The sequence below is a fragment of the Macrobrachium nipponense genome, chromosome 14 (assembly GCF_015104395.2).
Source record: "Macrobrachium nipponense isolate FS-2020 chromosome 14, ASM1510439v2, whole genome shotgun sequence".
NCBI classification, from domain to species: Eukaryota; Metazoa; Arthropoda; class Malacostraca; order Decapoda; family Palaemonidae; genus Macrobrachium; species Macrobrachium nipponense.
The window spans coordinates 53,151,686-53,165,168 of NC_087207.1; the positions used below are offsets into that span (position 1 = coordinate 53,151,686).

The window sequence follows — 13,483 nt, forward strand, 5'->3', positions numbered from 1 at the left end:
GGGACCGAGTTCCTTCATATTCATAGGTCCGGAGGCAAGAACTTAATTAGGAAATGGAAGACCTTCGCTAATCTGGACCCGAATTCGGCCATGATGCTCTGATAACTAGATAGATTGGTCGATAGACAGAGAGACAGATAGATAGATAGGAGCCGTAGAGACAAACAGAGAAAAGAAATACGCGACCTAAGAGAGAAAGAGTGTGTATGAATAAATAAAATTCTAATTCGGTTACTATTTACACCAAATGAAGACTATTTTCAAAGTTATTTTTCAAGAAAAATTAAGAGCAACAATGATGGTATAGTGTTTCCCCTGCTCCGATGGCCAGAAAATAATTAGTCAATCAATCATTCGGGCTTTTCTGGCGTCACAGCTACCAAGGTCACATGGGCCAACCTGAAAACAAATAAGTGATTTTTGCAGTTTAAGAGGATTAAAGATTTTTACAATGGTCCATAGTACCTAGGATGTTATAATAATAATAATAATAATAATAATAATAATAATAATAATAATAATAATAATTTTTAAAGAACTCGGTGATTCCCCAATTCAATTTTAGGAAAGGTATCGGCCCTGACAGTTTCACTTCCATGTCAAAGATCGTTTGAAAACTTCTTTCCAGCTTCCAGCCAATGGAGGAATCCATTACAAAGCCTTTCAGCCAATGAAAGAACTCGACAGAAAAATCCTCCTGCATCCATCATGGTCGCGGCCTCTGATTGGTCAGAAGAAGGATTTTCCTTGGCAGAGGCCACTCTTCCATTTTCCAGTGGCTCAGTCTTTTCCAGATTGTCTTGAAGTGCTGACTGCTAAAGTGCCGAGGTTACCTTGGAAGGTAAAGTGGTCCTTTCTGGAAGTTTTTAAGGGTAAGTTGCCATTGTGGTTAGATTTGGTTTAAAGTTTTGTATTTTTATTATTAGTTTTTTTTATCCAACCGTTGGTTTTGTTTTGAATAATCGTCCGTTTGACCATGTAGCTTTTTGGTAATGTGATTTTTGCAGTTTGGATTTTTTTTTTTCAAAATCAGCGTGCACTTGACCAAAGAATAAATTGATAATTTGGTCTTTGGAGATTAGAATTTTTATTTGTGGAATTGACCTAGAGTTCTCTGGGGAAGCTGGTCTTTGAATGATAACATTAACTTATGTAAATTGCGGGGTTAACCTCTTTGAAGTCTTTAGGTAATCTGGTCTTCGGAGGTTAAAATTAGTTTTAACAGTTGTACTGTTGACCAAGAAGTCTTTATGTAGTCCAGGTTTTGAGTATTTGAGGGGTTGATCAAGAAACGTGAAATCTGGTTTTCTGTTGTTGAAATAGAAATTTATATGTGAAATTGTTAGACTATCAAACAGCGGTGGTCTGAAGAAGGTAAAGTAAAGATGGTTAAAATCTAGTTCTGCGAGGGCAAATGAGGCATTTACGACCCTTTTATTTTGGTCTGGAAATGGGTTTCGGGTAAACTTAAAGACCGAAATTCCGGTCATCTTGCCGAAAGGGCTGCTCACAGACCTGTCGTTAGTGATAAAAGTATGACTTAACTTTTTAAAAGTGTATATAATGCAGTACAGGTGAGGGCGTTTTGGAGTTTGAGAAACTTGGTAGCATTTGATTTTTTTTTTTTTTACGTTCATCCCGAGGCGAGATAGTTATGGCAAGCTCTTTGTATACCAAGTAACCAGATTTAAAGTCTCAATAACGCTGTGGTACTTAGTTACCCGGATCTTTTACCAATCTTGTCACTTAAATCCAAATTAGTTTACTGGCTTAGAGGAAATGTAGTCAAAACATTCCAATTAATATCTTAGTAAAAACATTCTCGTTAGTGGTTTAGTAACATTTAACTGCCGTAGTGGACGCTGGTGGTTTTAAAAGTAAATTTTTTTGGTGAATCTGAGCAACGGTTCCGCACTCGTTTCAGTGAAAAATGCACATCTACGTTGATCGTAAACTTATTGAAGGATCGTTCACTTTCTATTTCAATTTGGGGGGAGAATTCTAAGTAATAAATTAAGCTACTCCAATTCAAAATGCTTCAGTCAAAAATGTAAGTCCAAAAATGTGATCGGTGCGCTGTTGTTTGTCAACAGAACGCATAACATGAACAAAAAATCCTTGTAGGAATGTAGTTCTGAAAGTGACAACCAATCGCCTGTTTTTTTAAAAAAAAAAATCAAACCAATTGCGTTAGTCATTAAGTACGTCACTATAGCCAATGAGAGCGTCTGTAATTAACGCTTTTTTTATATTGTCCCTAGTCGCGTAAGAATATCATTTTCAAGAAAGGTTAGCCGATCTTTGTCTCCTGTGGTCAGTCTGCAATGCGTTGCGAAGTCCATAGAGGAAGCTGGACTTTCTCACGTAACTCCGCCAGAATTATCGTCGAAGTGTTAATGTGTAGAGTATTTTGTGAGTTACGGACAGTTTTGCTATATTTATACTGCAAATAAAGAAAATGTGGTATATTCTCAAAATCATGGCATAATTTTACGTGAAAAACTGTGCCCTGGCTGCAAAAGTCTGTTACTTATATTCTACACTGAATACAGATATTACCGCTTGCCAGAACTTAACGAACTTGCCAAGAATCATTTAAAATGCGGATAAGCTGCGAAGCAGCGTTCCGCTACGGCCGTTTTCCATTTAACATTGTTTTAACTGATATTTTACTCATTTTACATATTTTTCCCAACTTTCTCCCCCACCAAAAACCCCCGGTTCCCACCTGTGGTCTCCCAAGATTGTTGGGTGGTCGAAAGGGTTTACCAACAGTTTTACTGATATTGCAGCAGTAAAAATACAAGAATTTTTGAGCGATTTCTAAGGTTTTAACTTTCGGAAATGGTACGGAACTATTGCTCAGAATTACCGGAATCTTAAATATATAACTTAAGGAATTTTAAGGCGTAAAATGCACAGGTTCATATCGAAGTTGGACGGACTGCTTTATCAGACTGGTGGGGTTGTATGCCGATTGAAATTAGCTAAATATTTATAAAGCGTTTGGTTAGTTTCGTTAAATTTTTCAACTTTTCACTTCAGATCTCTGGTTATTCTGTTATACACTCCTTTAGCAGTTACCGGAAACCTTGCGTGATTTTGACTTACCGATAGGTGGTAGTTTGAAATACTTGCCGAACATTTAATTTGTTCAATAATAGGTTGGTTCTTAACTTTTTTTTTTTTCCTGCGTACGTTGAAAATTGGAATTTAAAACTGGAGAGGCACCGTTGATGTTTCAGTTGTACCGTAGTTAAATTACAAATCAGTTGTTCCCACCAGTCGCCAACTGGAATATTTGCCGCCTTTTGTTTTTGCTTGTTTATATTTATCGACTCTGTGCATTTACGTTCGTCACTGAAGTGCTGGTACTCAAGACCGTTCCCGTGTTGCCCGTGAACTGGCAGTTACCATATTAGAAAGGTGCGGTAGTAGTCTGCAGTTTCACTTAAATGTTCAAGCTAAAACTAAGTTAAAATACCGTGCCCGTATTGCACGTGAACTGGTATTTACCATATTAGAAGGGTGCTGTAGGAGTCGGCAGTTTTACTAAAAGTTCAAGCTAAAACGTAAGTTAAGTAATAATGTGTTTTTAATCCTGAAAGATTATAAAGTTGGGTAAAGGACTGTAATCATTCTTCTGGCGTATATGTTTCCGGATCTGATTCAGCTTTTATCAAAGTAATAAGCTTTCTCTGCGATAATGTATCCACGTGTTGCTTTATTCTAAATTTCAATACTTGTTTATTGTGTAGGTCTCATCCATTAAGTTGTATAACTGTATTTGGATATTTGTCTGATTTCAGTAAGGTCTCTTAATGTGAGGGGGTTGGTAATAAGGCAGCTTTTTTTTTTTTAGGGCTGTTTATTATACATAAAGGGTTGTCTTTTCCTATATTGTTTTTTTTTTTTGTTAAGGCCTGCGTTTATTTGAATGTTGGGTTAATTGTATTTTTATTTTTTTTCAATTGAAAGCTGTTTATTTAATGAAGGCTGTTTTGTAGGTTGTGTTTTTACATCGAAGGTTGTTTTTTTTATTAAATGTTTTTTTCTGTTGAAGGATGCAGGGTTTTAAGGCTGCGGGTTTTTTTTATTGAAGGTTGTGGTTTTTTTAAGGCTGTGGTGTTTTTTTCATTGAAGGTTTGTTTTTTTCTTGAAGGCTGTGTTTTTGTATTAAAGGTTGGGTTTTTTTATGAAGGTGGTTTTTACTGAATTTTTTATTGTAGGTTTTTTTGTTAATGAAACCTGGTTTTTTTTTATTGAAGCCTGCGAGGTTTTTTTTAGGTTGTGGGTTTTTTTTAGGCTGTGGGCTTTAAGCTCCAGGTTTTTCTTAGGCTGTGGGTATTTTTTACAGCTGCCGGTTTTTTAAAGATGTGGGGTATTTTTAGGCTCTGTTTTTTTAGGTAGTTTTTCTTTTTAGGCAGTGAGGTATTTTAGGCTGTAGGTTTTTTTTTTATTGAAGGTCATTTTTGAAGGCTGTGGTTTTTTTTTAAGGCTATTTTTCTATTTAGTTAAAATTCAACTGCAAAAACACGTATAATTTCCAGGCGACGTTAAGAATCTCTTCCCATATTTTCTGGTTCACGAAATCGTCCGAATGACTTGAGCGCTCAAGACAATTATAATATCTTTGTGGAAACTGGTTTGTGGAACTGTCTACGTTTTCTCATATGATGGCTAAGTTGATAGAAGTATGTTAGCCGAACGGTTTTTGTTGTAGTTTTCTTAAGTTTCCATAGGCCTGTGTAATTTACTTTTGTTCAGATATTAATGGTAGATCAGTTGTAGTGCTTTCGCCTTTCTAAAACAATCCTCTTCCTTTATAGGTTCTTGATACTCATCAGATAAAAGATGTTACTTCAGCTAAGTGTTTTTACCTGTCACCTGTCCTGGGAACGCAACACTGTTTACAATGTATCATGAATGTTGAGTTTTGGTAATTTCTAGTTACCTAAATTCTATTCAAATATGAATGACCAGGTTGTAAAAGTCTATTATAAAGTGTCCTAAAAGTAATTATTCTTCTCAGGCTCTTCATACTGGAAATAAGAATGCAGTGCCATGGACTACTTGAACTGCTGCATCGTGCTCGCTGACTGGTGAGTTTTGACCATTTAAACTTGAGATTAAAATTTAAAAATGTCCTATTTATAGGGTCGCTTGATGGTGATATCTTGAAATTATTCCTTCACAGGCTTGTTACTCTATAAAGTTGGAGGACTTCTGTAGCCTTACACTTGCAGTCCTGGACCACATAAAATTTTGCAACGTACTTAAAGGTGAATTTTTACTCATTTCATTCACTTTAGGCTTTTTTTTTTTTTTTTTTTTATGTACCTTGTTTTATGATATATGCATTAATACAGAAAGAGGCCACTAGAGTGAACCTTACATATGTTAATATATTATCTGCCTGATTTTGCTGCTGCAGATACCCAGGAGGTCCAGCACATTTGTCAAGTAAACACAAATTTGTTGTATTCCATACTATCAAAAATGCCCCATGCGATACTGAGAAATTAACTTACTGAAAATAACTTTTGTTTCAAAAAATCTTTATTGCTCCTAATATAAAGGAATTTAATTGTATAATACGGGGGTTACAAATTTTCAGCATTCGAATATTTCCTTGCATGTAACTTTAATCAATTTACAGCTATAGCCTTTCCACCATGCTGTGCACTTCAAGTCTAATACTATACTTCGGATTTCAAGTGTTGATAACTGTTGCAACACCTGTTAAAAACACACATCTTTAAATAGGTAGCCAATTTAACTTGGTCACCACTTGGTAGTCTTGTAGCTCTTAATAGCTCATACTTTACAGCTGTCTAAAGTTTTGTGTATAATATTTGTAATCTCGAGACATGAGAGTTGTATTGCCATACAAAATCCTTTTAAATCCTTCGTGCTCTCACTAAGGCCTTTGCACATCTCTGCCTGTTTTGGTCAATCCAGAATGAATTTCTTATTTTGGCTCTTTATAATAACCTCCATTACATTTCAACACCTAAAATACGTACTACTGCAAAACAAAGTAGGACATTTGGTATTTAGTGCTGTTCGTTAGTTGAAACACTTGAGCACAATGTCAGGCTTTTATAAACGAAGCAACCATATCCACTAGGTTTATTAATGTGAAAATTACTGAAACCATAAGGTTTCTATTTTTGGTTTAACTAAAATGTATATATTTGTATTCAAAACATTCAAAAGGCTTGTATATATCTTTTTAGTTCATTTTTGAGTAGGATTAAGGAAGTAAAACACCTTTCTTGACAGATTGTTCATGAAACAAGTGGTTGGAATGTAGGAAGATTATCTACTGAGGAATTGGAAGAAATTTAAATTTGAAGTTGTCTGGAAGATTTGCAACTTGACGGAGGTAGTGTCCAGGAGACAAGAGCAAGAAGATAGCTAGTAATAAATTTATGGACAACCTTACAAGGGGAGTTTACAGAAAACTAACTTTGGAAGAAACTTGAGACTTCCTTAGTATCTCAATTCTCAAGAGCCACACAAGTTTTTCGATGTTTTACCAAAACTTTGCCATTCTTAGAGGGGTTTCAGAATAATGGTCTGAGATTTAAGTATACTGCATAATGCTAGTTTTTGTCAAGTTAATCAAAAAGGTATTGCTTTACATTGGTGTATAGTTTACCAGGCGTGTTTTTTTTTTTCCACTGCTTCTAGATATAGAATTCATAGGTATGATGTTGAAGTCAGTTATGTTGTAGAATTCATATAGCTCATATGAGGAAGCAAGAAGGAATCAGGCTGCAGTTAATTTTAGGTGGGTTTAGAACTTGACAGGTCTACGTACAAAGCTAGTGTGATTTTCAACAAATTTCTTCATATATGGACTTATAGTATTGCTACGAATAACTAGATTCCGGGAGACAGGAATGTAACTTTGCGATTGTATTAATCAGTCTTGACGGAGGTTTGCAGTCTCCAAATACTGTTTAGCTGCGATTTTCGTGGTTTAAAACCATTAACGCAAATACTTGCCAAAGAACGTTTTTATATATATATATATAATTCCCTTTCTCCAGGCCAGTAAGGGCCTTTTGTAAATAAATAGCTGTAAAGTAACGAGCTGAGTTTTCTGGCGACCTTTCCCTCTAAGAAATTATCAATAACTATCAGTTTACGGTAAGTTAAAGCAATTTCCTCATATACTGCAATCAATTGTTTTATTGTTTACGGTTAGTTTAGCTTAGCTTAGTCATTTGTCAGTTATAAAAGCAAAGTGTTTAATGCGTGCTTTAATTCCGTTTAAGGTGATCAAGTAAGATTTGTGCTTTGGTTACGTAATTTTGAGTACAATTTTCGATTTTGATATTTAAAGACCTGATCGTCACTTGTACCGTACGATTTCGTTTCCAGAAGAGATCTTTAAAGTGATAAACTTGGTGAAATTAGGATCTTGTTGCGGAGTTATTCATGCATCTGTATATCGCCATTTCTATACGTTATATATTTTGAACGTAATTCCTGGGAAATCCCAGTTTCGACGTAAGCCGATGTTACCTATGCATAGTTGTCTATGAAAGTTTAAGAAGTTTAAGGTTGATTTTAACTTTAAATGCTTTAGTTTCAAGTTTATACATTTGTCTTAAAGGTTATAACTTTAAAAAGCTTTGATTTCAAGTTTATACATTTCAAGTTGAGGGTTTTAAACATATTCAACAATAGTTTATACAGTTTGAAGCATTATTAGTTTAAATTATAATTTTCAAAAGTTCACAAGTTTAAAGTTTGGCCATTATTTATTATATTAGTTAGGTTAAAAGACCAAATTTTTCCAACGTTTAATATTTTAGGTTTGATTTACACAACTTTATACAATTTTTTTTATAATTGATTTATACCCTTCAAAACTTTTTAAGTTTTAAGTTTACAATAGCTTTCGAGATTTGTAATTAAGGTGATAATTACCATACTTCAAAGTAAGATAAAAACATTTATAAAAATTTTTCAAGTTCAATTGTAACAGTTTCTCTAGAATTTAAAATTAATCAGAAAACGCTGTATTGAGTAGTTAAAGAACGAAACTTATTCATATTCATTTTACATTCAGCAGTGCAGCAATTCTAAATACTGTATTACTGGTGTAGCAAAGTCACTTACACTACTAGAATTATTGTATATCTGGTTTAGTCTTGTTTTGTTTAAAAATTTAGTTCCTGTATTGTTGTGTTTGTCAAAGTTAACGATGTATGAACTTTAAAAATCCTGATTAGAAAAATTTTAGTTTGTGCTACAAATTCTATAATTTTATAATTGACCCCTTAAAAAATATAGTGAAGATAAGTTAACTACTTTACTCTTGAATAGTAAGATAGTACTTAGTTTTGTCAAAATTGAACTTATTTACCAAGATGGTTCTTGAATACTTTTGCCATTAAAAGCTAGTCAATGCAGCTGAGAATTGGATTTTCAGAGGCCATATGAAGATAATTTTCGGTAACCATAAGCATAGATTTACAGTTAGGGTATCTTATCTGGATCACGTTTATCTTAAAAGCATCTGTAATGAACTATACTACTGTAATAGTTCCAAAAGTGAGAAAAAGTGGGATACACATGCGTTTAAAGTTCAAAGCATCTTAAGAGTGTTTGGCATGTAGTAAATACAAGTTTTAAATTTATCTCGGGGGGGCAGTTTTAAGATCAGTATTTATCGATATTGCTGTGGCTTAAAAGATTTCGGTTGTTCCTGATTTGAGCCTGTAAGGAAATTTAGTTTCGTCTGCTTAGTTTTTCTCAAGACTGAGTATTCTTCAGATTGTGTAATTAACTGTAAATTACAAAATATAGGCATTTCTGAAGACGGCTACGATTAAAGATTATATTTACATCGATACTCAATTCTAAATCATAGTTTTTGGTAATACCTACCCTGATGTTTTGACTATAGAATTAGCCACGCTCATATTGTACTAAGATTCAAAATTTTAGCCGTAATTTTAATGTTATACTAAAGAGCTCCTAAAAATTACTTGTTAAGAACTTGAAGTAAGGGTCTAATCACGCTACTTCGATTTACTACTTTCCCAAAAATTTTAAACTGACGTACTAGCTTTTGAGTTAATGAACAAGCTGACCTTTGCCTTAAAATTTAAAAGCTTAATCCTCATTACAATCCAACGTATTAAATCCGATATCTTTATTTCACTAAATGTGACAGACATGTTCTAGATAAGATAGGCCTAGTTCTAGTTATGTTTATTTGTAAAACATTTCATTGTAACGTTAGAGAGAGACTTTTGTACTACTACTGCTCTCGCGTCGTGCTTGGTTCTCTTTTAGTTCTGATCGAGTTTATTTTAAGCTTCAGTGGTTCAGATTTTGGCAAAATGTTCGCTTTATCACTTGGTGGTGATAATTAAATCCAATTTTATCGCTTTGTTATAATAAAATCAACCAAAGTATAATCAAACTTGAGTCGTCTTTTATGTTCAGTAAACATTTCTTTACAATGTCTTTAGTTTTTGTGTTAGCAAATTATTGTACCTTTTTTGGTGAGTATAAAAAAAATAGGACTAATTGAGTACTGGAGCGTTGTGTCTTGCTTTAGAGTAAAATTGTTAGAAGAGTAAGACTAAAAATTTTGAAACTGCAATCTACTGACTTAAAGTACAGAAGTTTCCGAAGTACTTATGTTCTCATGTATTATTATTTTCATTTTTTTTTGTAAGTAGCTTAAAAAATCTGGAAGAGTCTAAACAACAAAACTCTCCGAGCAACATTGGAAGTGTGTATTCTCAGCAGGAGACAGCCAAAAGCATATGTCATGAGCCGTTGGAAAGAAAAAACCCTTGATCAGTAATACTTGTGAGTGATTTAAGCTGACAACTGATAAAACGGTTGGAGGTGGTCTCCATGGTCTCCATCTTTGTACTTTACTAGATTTACTCATTATTTTGCCACCGCTGAAGAACGAGCTCTTGCTCTCAAAGGTTTGAAATGACAATGTGAAATTTCTCTTGGATGCAGAGTAAATGCCTGACCTGTTGTTGAGACTATTGGTAACGTGTGAGCTTTTGTAATGCTGTGACTATTGGTACTTAAGCTAACTTTGCTGTTGATCTTGTTTTGTTTGCCTTGTGAATATCATTGCCAAAGTGACAACACCTCTTTGTGGTTACGGTGTCACGCATAGTGCACTATTCCTATCAGAATTTGCCTGTGAACTCTATAAGGGAGATTTTATACTGTTCTCAATCTTAGTAATAAAACAGCGCTTTTAACATTTTTTTGGAGCAGTGATTTTTGTGGAAATTTTTTCGCAGAATGAACTGAGTTATGACCTCTCACACAGAGTTTTCTGGAGTAGTTAACTGTAGTCTATACCAAACCTTAGTTTACAAAAGCATTAATGGAAGTCTGTAAAATACTTTAAAGTTCTTGCCAAATGTCTCTTGATATTAAACATCCATTGATATTTCATAATACGTTTGATTGACATCTGTTTCAAGAAGGGATATTGTGATTTTGTGGCTTGACTCTTACTCGTCTTAAGCTTTAATCTTATTAATAGTATACTACTTATAGGAGGGATGAGGGTGTTATGATGGCTGTCTTTTTAGAATACTAAGTGAGCAGTCTCCAATCTCAATGTGAAAAGTAATTCCGAGTCCGTAGAAGTAATGGCAGTGATGATAGATCATTTTGCACGGACTACAAGATGTTTAACTGGTGGATGCTGTCAAGCCAATATTTGAAGTTTCAAGTTTCTAGATTTAAGTACTCGATTTCATAGACTATTTCTTAGACTAAAAACGCTTAAATTAAAGATGCTAAACTTTAAGGGGGGAAAACTTCATGTTAGGGTACCTAGTTTCTTTTTAAACTCTAAATCACTGAGTATTACTAAATGCTTTGAGGTATAAAGGCAGCTATTTCCATAAGGAATAGCTTAGTTTTAATCGTTTGGTTTAAGTTTGGGTAACCTCAGTATTGGAATTACTCCAGTACCTATGTATCTTAGAAAGTTTATTACAAGCTCAATGGCTGGTAGACTTTTCATGAGTTTTAGGTGGTTTTAATGTTTATCTTGTGTAAGTGAATCATTCACGAATATTCAATAGTAATGGTTTGTAAAATTAGGCTGGAATACAAAATAAATCTATTGAAGAATTGGAGTTAATTGAATGCTTTGCATTTCTATCTTGCTGAGGAGATGTTCATTTGAAAACTTAATCTATAATTATAAAGTTTTGCAATTACAGGCCTAGTCTGCATAACGTGCTTTTTAGTTAATACATAGGTCTATTTATAATTTCTGTATTTTCTAAGTATAAATAGTTTGCAAGTTATTAACAGGGAACGATCTGCTGATAATAGATTTCATGAAGATTGGCAGTGTTTTTAAGGATATTTTCCGCCGACCATGAATTCATTAGCTAGTTGGAAGCATCTTAGATTACAAAACTGTCGTGTGGCGTACCAGTTCTAGTGGGTTTTTAAATTGAGTAAAGTTCATATTTTTTGTTAAATTTTCTAAACTGAAATTTTTATTTTATAGTAAAACTCCGAATTCAACTCTTGAAGACTAAAGCACAAATAAAGCAGAATTTTTAGTACTAAAACGATAGAAACCGCAGGTATTAAAAGGGTGCATCAGTTAGACCATACACTTTTCTAGTAGGTGTTAGGCAAAATGCTTCATCATCATTTTACTTAGAATTACAAATCTAACCTCGTCTTGCCAAGTACCAGGATATCGGTCTTAGGGAACTTGCATACTGTAGTCAATAGGGCAAGACAGCTAGTTAGCTGTAGAATATTTTAAGTTTAACCTACCATAGTAACTTGGCAAAGGTAGTACTACCCAGATGATGTTGACAACGCTGTTTTGGAAGGAGTTTTAAGTCCCACGTGGAATTCTTAACAGCTGTATAAACAGCTCACGTGAAACTTACTATACTGATTTGCTGTCAATAAAATAATTAGATGTTATATTTAAAGAATTCGCTTTTTGTGATAATTGCTGTACTATTCGCACACCAAAAGGTTGAAGGACGACTTTAGTTAGCAATTCAAAGCTCAATAAAGATTTCCACGTTATCTTAAGGCCTGTCCACACAAGATTGATCAGCGTGCTCCTGGGTTGACGGGCAAATTCTGGCGGGCTTACCTGTGAATGTTGTCCACACGGGTGAGGCAATGGAGAGGTGGGCGTGCCCAACGATGCCAGTAGTGTGTTCAGTGCGGTACGATAAACATGATGCCTACCGCAAAGGAGGAGATATTGTGTAGCATAATTGCTTTGTGCGATGAAAAAGAAGAGATAATGGTTCAAAGAATGGCTCAGTAAAAGAAATGTATATGGTTAACGTACGCCTGCCAGGGTCGAAGCTCAAGTCATCGGGCACCACCATGGTGATTTTGCTACAGGAACCATCGGGCAATTTGACGGTTTGCCCGTCAGAGGGGAGGTTCGCCGATCAGGCCCGATCGTGTGGACAGGCCTTTAACTGGTATTCAAAATTCCTCAAGTACTCCATAGGCAATTTTCAAGGTTTTTCAGACTTCTGCCGATGCTTTTGTAAACTTTACTTTTCATTTGTAAACTGCAGTTAATGAGTAACTATATCAAAGCGTATTTGATTTTGAAAGTATTTAAATCTTAAGGCCTGTCCACACGAGTGGGCCTGATCGGCATGCTCCAGGACAGAGTCAAAGTAATAGGGTCTGCTCAACTCGGCAGTGGGGGCGGAGCTAATACTGTGACGTCAGAAGAGTAACACAGCCTGTGCTTCTCCATTGAATTACTTAAAGAAGCTTTAGTTTTTATACATTTAATCCAAATCGCATGGTTTTTTTGTTAAAAAACTGATAAAACCTGTAGAGAGGTCACATGCTTGATGTTTTTTAATAAGCATTCAAAGTATATAGGGTCTGCTCAACTCGGCAGTGGGGGCGGAGCTAATACTGTGACATCACAAGAGTAACACTCCAGTGTTTCTCCACTGAATTACTTAAAAAAAACACCTTGGTTTTTATACATTTAATCCATATCACGTGGTGTTTTTCATAAAATCTTGATAAAATCTGTAGAGGTCACAAGTTTGATTTTTTTAATACCCATTCTCTCATTTAGTCACCAAACCTTTTTTTATTGCACAAAATATACCAGTTTGAACACACACAGCTACTCCAGCTTTCTTCATATGTTTATTCTTTACTTACTTATTTACTTACCTATATACTGGTTTGCTGTATTCTCTTCAAGTCCATTTCTTTTAACATGACAACTCTCTCTCTCTCTCTCTCTCTCTCTCTCTCTCTCAGGTAGTAATATCAAGATTTTAAATAATTCTTAAGAAATTTATTTAGTTCTGTCACTGTGTTCATACCTCACTTTGAAAAGCAACTTTCTTTTATGATGAAGGTCAGAATGATAGATTAATTATATTTTCCAAATCTTATTGTAAATACTTATTGTAATGCAATAATACAAAGAATGTGG

General features: G+C 34.5%; 1 long non-coding RNA gene across 1 annotated transcript; it reads left to right on the forward strand.

Moving 5' to 3' along the window:
* The first annotated feature begins 4,844 nt into the window (after positions 1–4,844).
* Positions 4,845–7,088, forward strand: LOC135226497 (uncharacterized). Its single transcript, XR_010317236.1, has 3 exons — positions 4,845–4,917; positions 5,033–5,102; positions 6,286–7,088. It is a non-coding gene; the product is annotated as an uncharacterized LOC135226497 (long non-coding RNA).
* The last annotated feature ends 6,395 nt before the right edge of the window (positions 7,089–13,483 follow it).